We start from the raw sequence: 17,411 nt of genomic DNA on the forward strand, positions 1-17,411 counted from the left end.
GTGCTCTCCTTCATGCTGGCTATTACAGCACTGGAAGACACACTGTTGTAATTCCTGAGCCTGTGCTTGATGGTCGGTATGAAGTCTCCTTCGCTAGGACCTTCTCTGAGGGAACTCTTGGTATTTCTTGAGATTACTACTGTAAATCTCTAAGTCAGAGCTACCTCACCAGTTTTTTGATCTTTTAAAGGAAGCACAGGAATATTTTGTTCATCATGTGTCTCCTTGGCAGTGTCTCCTGACATCATACCTGGATGCTTGGGCACAGCGCCTGTCCTCTGGCACTCACAGCATCCATGCAGCTTGTTAGGTAGTATCACCTCCTACATTATGTGGGAGTTCCCTGCTGATATTGAAATGACGTGTTTTGAAAGACTAACATCATGGTGAACCAGGCCAACGTGCTTTTAAATTCCAGCTCTGCCATTTGATAGCTGTGTGATTTGGGGCTTATAAAGGTTATTTAATTTGTCTAAATCTCAGTAACAGGGTGAAATTAATACTAATTCATAACACTATTGTGAAAATTAAATAAGGTCCATTTAAAATACTTCTATCACTCATAAATAAGTCATAGACATGGAACCAATGTGAATTATTTTTATTGTTTCACTAGACTGTTAGAAAAGGTTGGGACTATGTGTGTCTTCACTTTTGTACCCCAAGCATGTAGCACAATGGCTAGCCTATTGCTCATAATAATTGGTTTGTTACCTGAACTATGTAATAGAAATAGAGATGCCGATGCTTGAATATTTAAACCCAACAGAAAAGGAAGCTTGCATTCAACTTCATTAAAATCAATTTATTTTAATTTTTAAAAAATGTATACAGAATTGTACAATGTACAATTCAACCCATGCACCCACCATGCAGCCTAATAAATTAAACTATATTTATGTTAATGTTTTGTGTTCTTTGAATCATTATTATGGTTCTGCAATTTTTTTAGTAATTCAGTGTGGGACTTTATTCTCTGAAAAACAAATAAGACATACACACACAGAGCAGAAGCATGAGCCATGCAGCATGCATGTGAAAGTTCCTTCCTAAATCAATGCATTTTAATTTTATTGTTTTTTCTTTAAATTTTTTGAGTATAGTTGACACACAGTTACATTAGTTTCAGGTGTAAAACATAGTGATTCAAAAAGTTTTTACATTTTGTTATGTTCACCACAAGTGTAGCTACCATCTGTCACCATACAACACTATTATAATATCATTGACTATATTCCTTATGCTGTTCTTTTTATTGCCATGACTTATTCATTCCGTAACTGGAAACCTTTATCTCCCACTTCCCTTCACCCATTTTGACCATTCCCCCCACCCTCCTCCACCTGGCAACCTTTACTTTGCTCTTTGTATTTATAGGTTTGATTCTGCTTTTTGTTTGTTTACTCAATTGTCTTTTTTTAGATTCCTCATATTAGTAAAATCATATGGTATTTGTCATTCTCAGTCCAAAACAATGAATTTTTAGGAGTGAGTTTAGAAGTCCAATGCGCTATCCATTGGGCTATGGAGTCTAGGAGTGAGTTTAAAGCGATGACAGTCAACAATCATGTCCACTAAGAAACCAGTTCTTGTTAACAAAGCCAAATTTGGCGACTTTGCCACCTGAAGAATCAGTCAGCCTAAACTGGAATGCAATATTCCAATTCCAACTAAGCTGTGTTAAAAGGGGCCTACCCATTTTATCCCTTTATTTCAGTGTATATTCTCAATCAACACTAAGAATTATCCCACATATTTTAAAAAGATAAGAAAATTAAAATGCAGAAAATGAAAATAAAGGCCATATTTCGTTTTTAATTTTTTATTGTTTATTTCTGAGAGAAACAGAGAAAGAGCGCAAGAGGGGGAGAGACAGAGAGAGGGAGACACAGAATCTAAAGCAGGCTCCAGGCTCTGAGCTGTCAACACAGAGCCCTATGTGGAGTTCAAACTCATGAACCATGAGATCATGACCTGAGCTGAAGTGACACTTAACCGGCTGAGCCACCCAGGCACCCCCAAATATCATATTTCTTTTTTTTATATGAAATTTATTGTCAAAATGGTTTCCATACAACACCCAGTGCTCATCCCAACAGGTGCTTTCCTCAATACCCCTCACCCACCCTTCTCTCCCTCCCACCCCCCATCAACCCTCAGTTTATTCTCAGTTTTTAAGAGTCTCATGTTTTGGCTCCCTCCCTCTCTAACCTTTTTTTTTCCTTCCCCTCCCCCATGGTCTTCTGTTAAGTTTCTCAGGATCCACATAGGAATGAAAACATATGGTATCTGTCTTTCTCTGTATGACTTATTTCACTTAGCATCACACTCTCCAGTTTCATCCACGTTGCTACAAAAGGCCATATTTCATTCTTTCTCATTGCCACGTAGTATTCCATTGTCATATTTCTTTAATCAACAGAACTCAACATTTTTCACACCTATTCTTTTGCCTGGCAGTCTGACAAACTTAGTTATTCTTCCCTGAATTTCATTGTAACCAATAATAGCATAGTCTTTTCACCTTTCATTTTAATTATATTTATTTAGTTTTGAATATCTCACACAATCACATGGCTTAAGATTTTAAATGTAGCAAAGGGTACATATTTAATCATTTATTAAAACTGTGGTGAAAAAAACTTCAGTGAAATAACTATCAGTTGTAAATATTAATTTTAATTTGCTTCCAACTAAATCAAATATAAATATTTCCTTAAATATGACCATTCCAAATGCACTGTCATACAGTTCCTAGTGTATTGTATTTATTTATGACACTAGTGACTTTGAAAACAAAATGGTACAAATTAACAAAACACAAGATTCCTATGAGGTGGCTAAATTTCACCTGAGATTTAAAACTCCATGCAAACCGGGCGCCTGGGTGGCTCAGTTGGTTAAGCGTTCGACTTTGGTTCAAGTCATGATCGCATGGTTTGTGAATTCAAGCAAGTCCTGTGTGGGGCTCTGGTGCTGACAGCTCAGAGCTTGGAGCCTGCTTTGGATTTTGTGTCTCCCTTTCTCGCTGGCCCTCCCTTGCTCATGCTCTGTCTTTGTCTCTGTCTTTCTCTCTCAAAACTAAAATTAAAACATTAAAAATATTTCTAAACTTCCATGCAAACTATAGTAATGTAAAGTTTATCCAATGCTTATGCATGCATGAGTTTGCACATACTATTAGAACAAAGGTACATTACAAGTGGTATGGTATTAAAAATTTGAAAATACATAAAACATAGAAGTTGAAACTCTAAGGCTAATTCAGTAAATTAATCTTTAGAAAACAGCCTGTGATTTTTCCAATTAAGAAAGTTGCATTTATTCATAATTTATATATATTTTTAAAATATACATATACAACCTGATTACTGTAGTGAAATAGTTTGCATTAGTGTTAACAAAGTCAGTTACCATAACTGTTAAAAGGCAGTTTGGTTAATTCAACTTTCTATGATCAGTTGTAAGTACTAAGTCCCAGATCTTTAGTAAGAAAGCACATTTGCATGACAACCCACATACATGCTTCCTTCACTGGTTCTTCATGTATAACCTTGTATGCAAGGATTCAACAGTGTTCCAGTCTTCTGCATAGAAGATGCTGATTGGCAAGGTCCTTACTGTGCTACAGTGGCAACAGAGATTTTTTTTAATACAACTATGCATCTTTTCAGGGCTCTTAGCCTGCACATAGAAAGTTCAAGATGATATTACAATTTCAAAAATAATTGCCCCTTATCATTACATTGCTTTTCTTACATTCTTGTACTTCATGATCCTCTTTAAGTGGTATTGTCAGGAAAATTTCCTTCTCCAGTCAAGATTTGAAATAGCCTATTGTGTTTTTATCCAATAGAAAAAAAATCTTCTCTTCCAGTTGTTTCATCACTACTCCATGCTTAACACAATATTCAGCTTTGATAACTGCACTATCTGAAGGTGGTTTCAGAGTAAAGCAAAGAAAGCTTCATGACCACTTCAAATTATTTGTCATACTTTCACATTTACTTACTTCTTACTGAGTTGGAGTAACGATGGGTACATCACTAACATCAGTTTTCTAAGACACTTACTTCTTCCCACATTCACCCTGGCAACTTAGGTTATCAGAATGAAGCTGTGAATCTGACTGCCTTTGAAATTTAATTTTTATAGCTTAGTTTAACACATTTACCCATTCTACTAGATCCTGCTGATTGTTAGCTTGTAAGGAAATATTTCCTCATCCATGTATTTACAACAAAACAGAACTCGGCCTTTGATCTTAGCTTAGTTGTATTGCTAACATTTGAAATGTACAAAATATTAATGGTTCCAATGCATGATGATCCAGAATATAGGTTGTGTGTATTATCCATACAAAACAATCTTCTCTGGACAGAGGAAGATGGTGATGGAGTAGGAGGTCACCTTGTCCATGAACACAACTAGATAACTATCAGTTTCTCCTACTAAATACCCAAGAAATAAACCAGAAAACCTACATTAAAAAACTCTACAAATAAAGGAAGAGAAGAGGCCACATAAAAGAAAGTAAGAAGTGTGGAGACCTGATTTAGGGGAAAAATGGATTGTGGGAGCTGCAGAGAGGAGGAAGACTAAGTTATGGAGAAGGGCAAGAGAGAAAGAGAGGAGCACATGGGGAAGCACATAAAAGGAATGTTTCCCCAAAGCCATTGGCTTGGAAAATGAGAAGGGCTAAATTTCATGAGTTCTTGAAACCAGCAGGGCATAAAGCCTGGAGTCTTAAAGGTCAGCAGGTTTGGGGAGGATAGAAGCCAGAGGGCATGGTGATGTTCCTGGAAAGAAGGCAGGCAAACAACACAGGGTCAGACAGCATGGAAACAGCAATCTGAATAATGCTTGGGAAACATAGTGGGGAGACTGTTCTTCTCATAGAGTGTCCCTGAGAGGCAGCATTCATGGAAATACTTCTCCAGGAAAAAAAGGAGCTAGCTGACCCATTTTCCTATCCTGTCCCTCAACATCAACAGAGAGCTATCTGTGGGAAAGTAGCACAGCATCAATACCTGATGCCTAACTGGCTTAAACTAAGCCTCATCACCCTGCATTCTAGCAGGACTGCCCTTTAAGTCATGCTTGTCTCAGGCTCAACATGGCAGGTTCCTCCCCCAGAAGACCAGCACAAACCACTACCCACACCAAATACCCCAACCAGAGTTCTGCAGGGCTTCAGTTCTGGTGGAGATGGTGCCAAATCTCTTTTCACAAGCAGACCAGAGAACACCTATTAAAACTTGCCACATTTAGGCCAGGGACCAAATGCTGCCTGCAGCAGACAAGGAGAGCCTCTGCAGATGATTGGTCTGAAGGACAGAGCAACCACAACACAACAGCAGAGTGCACCCAACATACACTAGAGGCATTCCCTGAAGTGGTAAGCCCTAAGCATTACATGACCTCTTCTTCAAAGGCCATTACTTTCAGGAGCTGTAGACAAGACTGGCTTTTCTAACACAGAAAAGAAGACAGAGACTTAGACAAAATGTGAAGATGGAGGAATTTATCCCAAATGAAAGACTAAGATAAGTCCATTGTCAGAGATCTAAGTGAAACAGATATAAGTAACATGCCTGATGGAGAATTTAAAGCAAAAATCATGAGGATATTCACTCGAGAGAAAAATGGAAGACATCAGGGAGTCCCTTACCACAAAGATAAAAGAGTTAAAAAAGAATCAATCGGATTGAAGTGCAATATTACATGAAGAATGCAATAAGTGAGACTGGAAACAGGTCTGACGCAATGAACAGCAGGCTGGAAAAAACAGAGGAATGAATTATTGGCACAGAAGACAAAATAATGGAAAATAACATAGCAGAACAAAGATAGAAAGAATTATGCACCACAAGACTAGACTTAGGGAATTCAGTGACTCCATCAAACATAATAATATTCGTATTATAGAAGTCCCAGAAGAAGAGAAAAGGGGCCAGAAAATTTATTTGAAGAAATAATAGCTGCAAATTTCCCTAATCTGGGGAAGGGCACACGTATATAGATCCAGGAGCCACAGAGAACCCCCACCAAAATCAGCAAAAGAAGGCCAACACTAACATATACTGTAATTAAATTTGCAAAATATAGTGATAAAGAAAAAACGTTAAAAGCAGGAAGACAAAGGAAGTCCTTAACTTACAAGGGAAGACCCATAAGTCTAGCTGGAAATTTCTCAACAGAAATTTGACAAACCAGAAGAGAGTGACATGATATAGTCAATGTGGTGAATGGGAAAAATCTACAGCCAAGTATACTCCTTCCAACAAGGCTATCATTTAGAATAGAAGGGGAGATAAAGAGTTTCCCAGACAATCAAAAACTAAGTTCATGACCACTAAACCAGCCATGCAAGAAATATTAAAAGGGACTCTTTGAATAGAAAGGAAATACCAAAAGTGACAAAGACAAAAAAGGATCAGGGAAATCTCCATAAACAATGATAAAACAAGTAATAAAATGGCTCTAAATACGTATCTATCGATATTACTTTGAATGTAAATGAACTAAATGCTCCAATCAAAAGACATAGGGTGTCAGAATGGATAAAAAAAGACCCATCTATATGCTGCCTACAAGAGACTCATTTTAAACATAAAGACATGCAGATTGAAAATGAGGGGGTGAAGAAACATTTATCAAGTAAATGCATGTCAAAAGAAAGCCAGAGTAGCAAAACATTTTTCAGACAAAGTAGACTTTAAAACAAAGCTGTAATAAGATACAAAGAAGAGCACTATATAATCATAAAGGAGACAGCCCAACAAGAAAATATAATAATTATAAATATTTATGTACCCAACATAAGAGCACTCAAATATATTAAACAATTAATAACAAATATAAAGGATTTAATTGATAATAGTGCAATAATAGTAGAGGACTTTAACACTCCATTTACATCAATGGACAGATCATCTAAACACAACATCAACAAAGAAACAATGTCTTTGAATGACACACTGGACCAGATAGATTTAACAGATATATTTAGAACATTGCATCCTGAAACAACAGAATATACATTCTTTTCAAGTTCACATGGCACATTATCCAGAACAGATCACATAGTAGGTCACAAAACAGGTCTCAACAAATACAAAAAGATTGACACCACACCATTCACCTTTTCTGATGACAACACTATGAAACTAGAAGTCAACCACAAGAAAAATTTTGGAAAGATTACAAATATATGGAGATTAAACAACATGCTGAAACAATGAAGGAATAAAAAATACATAGAAACAAATGAAAATGAAAACACAGTGGTCCAAAACCTTTGGGATGCAGCAAAAGTGGTCCTAGGAGGGAAGTATATAGCAATACAGGCCTATATAAAGAAGTAAGTAAAATCTGAAATAAACAGCCTAACCTTCCACCTAAAGAAGCTAGAAAAAGAACAACAAACAAAGCTTAAAGCCAGTGGAAGGAAGGAAATAATAAGGATCAGAGCAGAAATAAATGATATAGAAAGTAAAAAAAAAAACAAAAAAACACAAAAAACAAAAATCAAACAAACAAACAAAAACAATAGAGCAGATCAAGGAAACCAGGGCCTGGTTCTTCGAAAAAACTTAATAACATTGATAAACCTCTAGCCAGACTTATCAAAAAGAAAAGAGAAAGGATCCAAATAAAGAAAATGACAAATGAGAGAGGAGAAATAACAACCAACACCTCAGAAATATAAACATTTATAAGAAAATATGATGAAAAACTATATGTCAACAAATTAGACAACCTAGAAGAAATGGATACATTCATAGAAACACATAAATTACCAAAACTTAAATGGGAAGAAATAGAAAACTTGAACACACTGATAACCAGCAAAGAAATTGAATCAGTAATCAGAAAACTCCCAAAAAACAAAAGCTTGGGGCCAGATAACTTCACAGGTGAATTCTACCACACCTTTAAAGAACAGTTAATACCTATTTTTCGGAAACTATTCCAAAAAATAGAAATGGAAGAAAAACTTCCACATTCATTCTATGAGGCCAGCATTACCCTGATACCAAAACCAGATAAAGACTCCACTAAAAAACATAAATATAGGTCAATATTCCCAATGAACAAGGGTACAAACATTCCCAATAAAAACAGGGAGGGAGATAAAACATAAGAGATGCTTAAATATGGAGAACAAACAGAGGGTTACTGGAGGGGTTGTGGGAGGAGGATGGGGTAAATGGGTAAGGGACATTAAGGAATCTACTCCTGAAATCATCGTTGCACTATATGCTAACTAACTTGGATATAAATTTAAATAAATAAGTAAGTAAATAAATAAGTAAATAAATAAATAACAGAATCCAACAGCACGTTAAAAGAATCATTCACCACAGGCAAGTGGGATTTATTCCTGGGTTGCAAGTCTGGTTCAATATTCTCAAATCAATCAATGTGATATACCACATTAGTAAAAGAAAAGATAAGAACTATATGATCCTTTCAATAGATGCAGAAAAAGCATTTGGCAAAGTTCAATATCCATTCGTGCTAAAAACACTCAACAAAGTGTGGTTAGAGGGAATATACCTCAACATAATAAAAGTTATACATGAAAAGAATCACAGCTAATACCATTCTCAATGGGGAAAAACAGAGATTTTACTCTATGGTCAGGAACGTGACAAGGATGTCCACTCTCACCACTGTTATTTAATATTATACTTGAAGTCCTAGCCAGAGCAATCATGCAAAGCCAAAGAAAAAAATGGCATCCAAATTGGCAAAGAGGAAATCAAACTTTCACTCTTCAAAGATGATATGATACTCTATGTGAAAAATCCAAAAGACTCCACCCAAAAACTGCTAGAACTAATACATGAGTTCTGTAAAGTCACAGGACACAAGGTCAATGTACATAAATCTGTTGCATTCTTATGCACAAATAATGAAGCAGGAGAAAGAAAAATTAAAAAATCAACACCACTTACAATTGCACCAAAAACCGTAAGACACCTAGGAATAAACCTAACCAAACACGTGAAAGATCTGTATTCTGAAAACTATAAAACACTAATGAAAGAAATTGAAGAGGACACAAAGAAATGGAAACACATTCCATGCTTATGGGTTTGAAGAACAAATATTGCTAAAATGCCTATACTATTCAAAGCAATCTACACATTGGATGCAATCCCTATAATAAATGATCCTAAAATTTGTGTGGAACCACTAAAGACCCCAAATAACCAAAGCAACCTTGAAAAAGAAAAGCAATGCTGGAGCCATCGCAATTCCAGACTTCAAGTTATATTACAAAGCTGTAGTGATCCAAACATTATGCTGCTGGCACAAAAACAGATACATTGTTCAATAGAACAGAACAGAAAACCGAGAAATAAACCCACGACTATACAGTCAATTAATCCTTGACAAAGCAGGAAATAAAGGGAACAGGGCAATCTCTTCAACAAATGATGTTGGGAAAACTGGACAGCAACATGCAGAAGAATTAAACTGGACCACTTCCTTACACCATACCCCAAAATAACTCAAAATATATTAAGACCTAAATGTGAGACCTGAAGCCATAAAAATTTTAGAGAACATAGGTGATGACCTCTTTGACATCAGCCATAGCAACTTCTTGCTAGATATATCTCCTGAGGCAAGGGAAACAAAAGAAAAAATAAACTATTGGGACTTCACCAAAATAAAAACTTCTGCACAGCAAAGGAAATAACCAAAAAACTAAAAGGCAATCTACAGAATTGCAGAAGATATTTGCAAATGACATATCCAGTAAGGGACTAGTATCTAATATATATAAAGAACTCATAAAACTCAACACCCAACAAAACAAATAATACAATTTAAAAATGGGCAAAATACATGAAAAGACATTTTTCCAAAGACATATAGATGGCCAACAGACACACGAAAAGATGCTGAAAATCACTGATCAGGGAAATACAAATCAAAACTACAATGAGGTATCCCCTCACACCTGTCAGACTTGCCCAACACCAACAGCACAAGAAACTACAGGTGTTGGCGATGATGTAGAGAAAGGAAACCCTCTTTCAGTGTTGGTGGGAATGCAAACTGGTGCCCCCACTGTAGAAAACAGTATGGAGATTCCTCAGAAAATTAAAAATAGAACTTTCCTAATATCCAGCAATTGTACTAGTAGGTATTTATTCAAAGAATAAAAAAATACTAATTCAAAGGGATACATGTACCCTGCATGTTCTATGGTAAGTGAAATAAGTTAGAGGAAGACAAATACCATATGATTTCACTCACATGTGGGATTTAAGAAACAAAATGAGCAAAGGGAAAAAAACAGAGAGAGGCAAACCAAGACATAGACTCTTAATTATAGTGAACAAACTTATGGTTACCAGAAGGGAGGTGGGTGAGGTATGTGTTAAATAGGTGATGGGGATTAGGGAGTACACTTGTGATGAACACTGGGTACTGGATGAAGTTTTCAATCGCTATATTGGACACATGAATGTATTACACTCTACACTAACTGGAATATTTATTTATTTATTTATTTATTTATTTAGAGAGCACAGGCAGGGGAGGGGCAGGGAGAAAGAGAGACAGAATTCCAAGCGGGCTCTGCACCATCATGCAGAGACTGATGCAGGGCTGGAACTCACAAACCGTGAGATCATGACCTAAGCCGATCAAGAGTTGTATGCTTAACCAACTGCGCCACTAAGGAGCCCCAACTAACTGGAATTTAAGTAAAAACTTAAAAAAAAATTCTTCTCTGGTATCCATTATGAAGTACCTTTGAAGAAATTTCACTTATCATTTTCCTCAATGTCATATAAAATCACAAATGTGATTCTGACATTTCACTTAGGTACTCATGAGCCTGAATATTACACTGGGTGACCTTGTGCAAGTCACTTTCAACTCTTGCACCGGTCATCTGCACCATTAAAGTATGATGATTCTAGGGGCGCCTGGGTGGCGCAGTCGGTTAAACGTCCGACTTCAGCCAGGTCACGATCTCGCGGTCCGTGAGTTCGAGCCCCGCGTCAGGCTCTGGGCTGATGGCTCAGAGCCTGGAGCCTGTTTCCGATTCTGTGTCTCCCTCTCTCTCTGCCCCTCCCCCGTTCATGCTCTGTCTCTCTCTGTCCCAAAAATAAATTAAAAAACGTTGAAAAAAAAAAAAAGTATGATGATTCTATGGCACAGGGCAGAATCCACTTCTGACTCAGCGAGCCCAGTGCCCGCTGACTCCTCAGCAGACCCACAGTCACCTCACACCTTGCCTGTCTGCTCTTCTTGCCAAACTGCATTGCAGTCCTCCGCCCATCCACAGGCTTCCAGCCACCACAGTTCCCATGCAGTTGTGGCTTCGCTTTCACAGGCATGAACTGCTGGCACTGCACATGCATTTCTGGGCTGCCTCAGCCCACACATGGTGACAGAGATTCTAGAGCCCTCATTCCCAGTCCATGGAGTCTCGTGGTTCTGCAAATTTTGAGTACAGCATAAAGATCATGGATATTGATGTCAGGCCTAGGTTCTAGTCCACGTTTTACCTTTTAGTTAATTGACCTGGACAAGTCATTTAACCTCCCTGAGTCTCATTTTACTCATCTGTAATACTGGGGTAAGGATAAGCGCCCATTGTACTAGGTAGTTGTGACAGTTAAATGAGATCATTTTGTTAATTAAGATGCTTTATAACAGTGCCTGGCACCCAATAAATTTAGTTTCTTTTTAAAAATTTTTTAAAATGTTTATTTATTTTTGAGAGAGAGAGAGTGGGGAAGGGGCAGAGAGAGAGGGAAACACAGAATCTGAAGCAGGTTCCAGGCTCTGAGCTGTCAGCACAGAGCCTGACACAGGGCCCAAACCCATGAACCGTGAGATCATGACCTGAGCCAAGTTGGATGCTTAACCGACTGAGCCACCCAGGTGTCCCTTAATTTAGTTTCTACTGCCATTTTTGTGTCATCCCAAGCAGCGGAAGGGAAACAGAAGTAAAACATAGTTCTTGTCTTCAAGGAGCTTGTCAAAACTTAAGAAGGATAAAGTGGATACACAAATAGCTACTCTAAGAGCTATAATATGATAAATGCCATAGGGGTACAGTTACCAAAATGCTCTGAGTTCAAAGACTTGAATTGTGGTAGCTGATGTAAGAATTTTGTATCTAATTGTTACATGTGTGATTTTGTTACGCTGATGTCTGGAAATACAGCGTTAAACCAAAGAGGGCAAGTATGCTACCACCCCCTTTCCCATATCCATTGGCAGACACTACTACTTTAAGATAGAGCCTTAAAATTTTTGACATACTGACATCATTTCAGACATCATTACTAATCAATTGAAGTTGTCCTTGAAATAAAGTATGGTACCTAAAGTATGATGCTCCTGGGAGGACAGCAAGAAGCGGACATAGGCTAATTGTACCAAATAGTAGAGATAAAAGAGATAGAAAAGTATCTATTTTGAAGAAAATTATCACTGGTGAATGAGACAAATTATATTAAATTGTAATATATGATTCATAGTAAAAGTCATAGAGTTGGAGCTTAAAGTGGATAGAATTTTATCTGTTGGAATCGTAGGCATCAGGGAGGTTTGAAGCTAAATATGGAGGGACAATCTAAAGAAATCTTGAAGTCACCCATGGTGATGGTAAAAATTGCATGGAAAACAAGAACTGACTGCATGCCAAAGAGCAATGACAGAATACAGTAGATTATAACAAGGAAGATTTGTTAACATGTTCACTCCCTCTACGTGATGTATCTAAAAGCCAAGGAATTATATATATATATATATATATATATATATATATATATATATTTTAAATCTCAGATCTAAATACAGAGTACAAAACATTGAATGAGTGGATGAATGAATGAGGGAATGTTTGGTGATCATCAAGCAAGTAGATGTAGACAATTTATTTAAGAACAAGTTGAAAATACTACCCTAAAAAAGATTAGATTGGGACTAAAGAGAAGTAATGAAAACTGAGTCCATTGAGCAAATCATATCCTCTTTTTCCCGAGTTTTCAACAGGTAAGTTACCCTAGTGAGTATTCATTCTTATCTCAATGTATCCAGAGGTTCTTATTTTTGTCTGCAAGTTACCTTAAACTTGTAAAGTTGTAAAGTTGAACTTACAACCCTGAGATAGAGTGGCACACTCTACTGACTGAGCCAGCCAGGTACCCCTCGTCTTCTGTATTTTTTAAAAATCTCCCCAGGTAATTTGTGCTACTGAGATTGAGAACTACTCGGTTGAGATTGGCTAAAACAAGATGCAGGTGTATTCAATTATCTAATTACACAAAAATTCAACATTAAAGGCAGAATTAATTTCTAGTAATTTTCTGTAAGAAATGGAGTATCTCAGTTGTCAACTTCTACTTACAATGTTTATCCTACAATTACGTAGTGCCTGGAAGCCTAGAGATGGTTTGTGTTTGGCCCTCATAATGCTGAAAATTTTTGAATTGACTTCCAAAATTTTAGAAAATCATATTTCACAAAAAAATGAGAACTTGCAACTTCTCTTGATAATTAGAAGCACTGGTAACATGATGTTTGCATTGCCTAGTGGAACAAGTCAAAACTCAGTAGTTGCTGCCCCATTTAGATAGAATGTTCTTTTTTTTTTCACTCTGATTAGAGATTTGTCAATTTTACTGATCTCATTGAACCAGGTTTTGGGTTCATTTATTTACTCTGTTGTTTTAATTTTTTTCTCTTTTATCAGTTCCCACTTTGATCTTTATTATTCCCTTTCTTCTGCTTACTTTGGGATTAATTTTTCTCTTCTTTTTCTAGTTTCCTAAAAAGGATATTGATTTGAAACCTTTCTTATTGTATAATATAGACAGATATTCATGAATTTAGGATAAATTTCATCCTAAGTACTTCTTTTTTTAGATATAATTGAAATATATAACATTATATTATTTTCAGGTGTACAACATAATTTTCACATATTTTGTTTTCATTTTCATTCAATTAAAATATTTTTAATTTCCTTTTTGATTCATCCTATAATCTATGAGTTATTTATAAGTTTGTTATTTAGTTTCCAAATATTTACATATTTTCTGGAGTCTTTCCATTATTGATTTCTAAATTAATACCATTGTCATCTGAGACTATGCTTTGTATGGCTTGATTCCTTTAAAATTTATTGGGACTTGTTTTTATTCCACAGAATATGATCTATGTTGGTAAATGTTCCATGTGTACTTGAGAAGAATACATATTCTACTTTTGTTGAATAAAGTGTCCTACAAATGTCAAGCAAGTCTTCTGGTTGATTGTGTTGTTCAAGTCTGCTTCATATCCTTGATGATTTTCTGCTTACATTTTCTATCGGATATGAGAGGAGAGTATTGAAATCCCTGACTATACTTGTAGATTTGAATATTTCACTTTGCAGTTGTGAAACATTAGAAAATATATATACTGGTCTCAGCCCCCAGTTTCTGGCACAGAGCTCCTGAAACCACTGTGAACTCCCAAGTGATAAAAGAACTAGGAGCATCTTTTGTTCCAATGAGGCGACTTTAGGTGGGATCCTGGATGGGGATTGGTCACCAGAAAGTCCAAGCCAATATTAGAAGCTTAGAGTTTTCAGCACTCTCCACCTCCCCCTCCCCCCACTCTCCAGAAAAGGGATAGGGGCTGGAAATGGAGTTAATAATTGACCATACCTATGTGAGAAAATCTCCATAAAATCCCAATAATCTGGCATTCAAAGAGCTTCCAGGTTGTACACATCCATGTACAAAGAGGGTGATTCACCCCATCTCCATGGAGATAGAAGTTCTCATGTTCAGGACCATCCCAGACTTCCTCCTATGTATCTCTTCGCCTGACTGTTCCTCTGTATCTTCAATCATATCCTTAATAAATTGGTAAACATAAGTGTTTCCCTGAGTTCTGTGAGATACTGTAGCAAATTAATCAAATCCAAAGAGGAGGTTGTGGGACCCTCAGATTTATAAACCGTCAGTCAAAGCACAGGGTGCCTGGGTGGCTCAGTTGATTGAGTATCCAATTATTGATTTTGGCTCAGGTCATGATCCCAGGGTCGTGGGATTGAGCCCCACGTTGGGATATGTGCTGATACTTGAGCCTGTTTAAGATTCTCTCCCTCTTCTTCTGCACCTCTCCTCCACCCACTCTTAAATAATGATAAAAATAAGAAGCCCAGGTGACAACCTGGACTTGTGATTGACATCTGAAGTATGATGGGGCAGTCTTGTGGGCCCTGTGGACATGATGCTATCTCTAGGTAGATAGTGTCAGAACTGAATTGAACTGAGTTAAATTGTAGGATACACAGTTGATGTAGCAGAATTGCTTGGTGTGGGAAAATCCCCACACATCTGATGTCAGAAGGGTTGTGAGTGTGGTAGTACCATGAGAATAAAGGAGGAACACAGGACGAGAATTGGGTTTTGTCCTAACACAGAAGTTCTATCAAGTTTTCCTCCATATATTTTGATGCTATGTTATTGGGTACATAGACATAATTGTTATGTCCTCTTACCCAATTGAAAAATTTATCACTATTAAATATCCTTATTTTAATGTGGTAATATTCTTTGCCCTAAAATCTACCTTGTCTCTTCTTTACACTAGAGTTAACATGGTATCTCTTTATCAAACCTTTTATTTTTATTCCATTTGTTTGTATATTTAAAAGTAAAGTGTACTTCTTATAGTCTATAGACAGTTTCACTTTTATCCAGTCTGCCAATCTATGACATTAAACCAGAATGTTCAAACTGGTTATATTTTGTCATTATTGATATAGTTTGGCTTGAGTCTGGTATTTTTCAATCTTTTATTTGTCCTACTTATTCTCTTTTCTTTTTTCTGTCTTCTTTTTCATTAGCCAAGTATTTTTCTGAATTCATTTTGTCCCTGGTGTCAGCTTATTACCTATAATTTTGGGGGGAATTTTAAGTGGTCAGTCTTGGATTTATGCCATACATGTTTAACTTACTGTCGTCTACCTTCACGTGATATTTTACCAGTTTGGATACCATTTAAGATCTTTAAAATAGCCTGCCCATTTTGCCTCCTGACCTTTATTCTATTGTATATACATTTTACTTTTACATATGTTATAAAACTTACAATACATATTATTATTATTTTTGTTTAACGTCGATTTTATTTTAAAAGGTTTTAAATAAGAAAAGGATTTTCTTATACTTATCCATTTTGTTATGATTTTTAGAGAAAAAACACACTTTTGTGTGTCTCCTCCACTCTCAATACTCTACTACAATACTACCTCACTTCTGACACCAGATGTGTGTATGTGTGTGTGGGGGGGTGCTGTGTGTGTGTGTGTGTGTGTGTGTGTGTGTGTGTATAGGCGGGCATTCTGCCATACCAAACAATTTTGCATCAGCTGGGTCTCCTACAATTTAATTTCAGAGGTTAAAGGCTCAGTCCCACAAAACCGCCCACAACTTCAGATGCCAATAGAAAGTCCAAGTGGTTACCTGTGCTTCTGACCTACTGACTATAAATCAGAGGTTCACATGATCCCCTCCTCAGGTTTGATTAATTTGCTAAAGCAACTCACATAACTTAGGAAAATATTTAATTACTAGATTACTGGTTTATTATAAAAGAATATTAACTCCGGAATAGCCAGATGAAAGAGAAACAGAGGGCACAGAGTTTCCATGCTCTCTCTGGGGACACAATTATCCTCACATCTCCAAATGTACACCAGTCTGGAAGCTCTCTGAACCCATCCATTTGGGTTTTCATGGAGGCCTTATTACATAGGCATGATGTATTAAATCTTTGGTTATTAGTAATTGAACACAATCTCCAGCCCCTCTCCCTATCTTGCAGGTTGGGAAGGATAAATAGAAATGAAAGTTCCAAACCTGTTATCAGGTTTGGTTCTTCTGGCAACCAGCCCCCAGCCTTAAAGGCTTTCCAAAAGTCACTTCATTAACATAACCTCAAGTGTGGTTGAAAGGGGTTTGTTTTGAGTAACAAAAAATACCTATTTCAACTTTGTGCTCTGAATCTATTTCAGGAACTGAGGATAAAAGATCAAATATTATAACAAAAGATGCCTCTATAGCTGTTACACAAGAAATTACAAGGATTTTAGGAAATACTTCCCAGGAATAGTGGACAAAGACCAAATATGTTTTTATTATAAATAACATTTTTATAAATAATATCACACCACTTCAGGCCCTCTCCATTCCTTTATATAGGTACATATTTTTATCTATCATTTTCCTTCCACATGAAGCACTTTCCTTAACATTTCTTATATTACAGGTCTGCCAGTAATAAATTATTTCAGCTTTTGTAAGTCTGAAAAATGTCTTTATTTTACCTTCACTTTTGAAAGATATTCTTGTCAGATATAGAATTTTACC

The 17,411-nt window shown here is 36.6% G+C and overlaps 1 pseudogene; it reads right to left on the bottom strand.

Moving 5' to 3' along the window:
• Positions 1–3,542: 3,542 nt before the first annotated feature.
• On the bottom strand, positions 3,543–11,393 carry LOC131502068 (pleckstrin homology domain-containing family A member 1-like; annotated as a pseudogene).
• Between the last annotated feature and the right edge of the window lie 6,018 nt (positions 11,394–17,411).

This window comes from Neofelis nebulosa, chromosome X (genome assembly GCF_028018385.1).
Source record: "Neofelis nebulosa isolate mNeoNeb1 chromosome X, mNeoNeb1.pri, whole genome shotgun sequence".
NCBI classification, from domain to species: domain Eukaryota; kingdom Metazoa; phylum Chordata; class Mammalia; order Carnivora; family Felidae; genus Neofelis; species Neofelis nebulosa.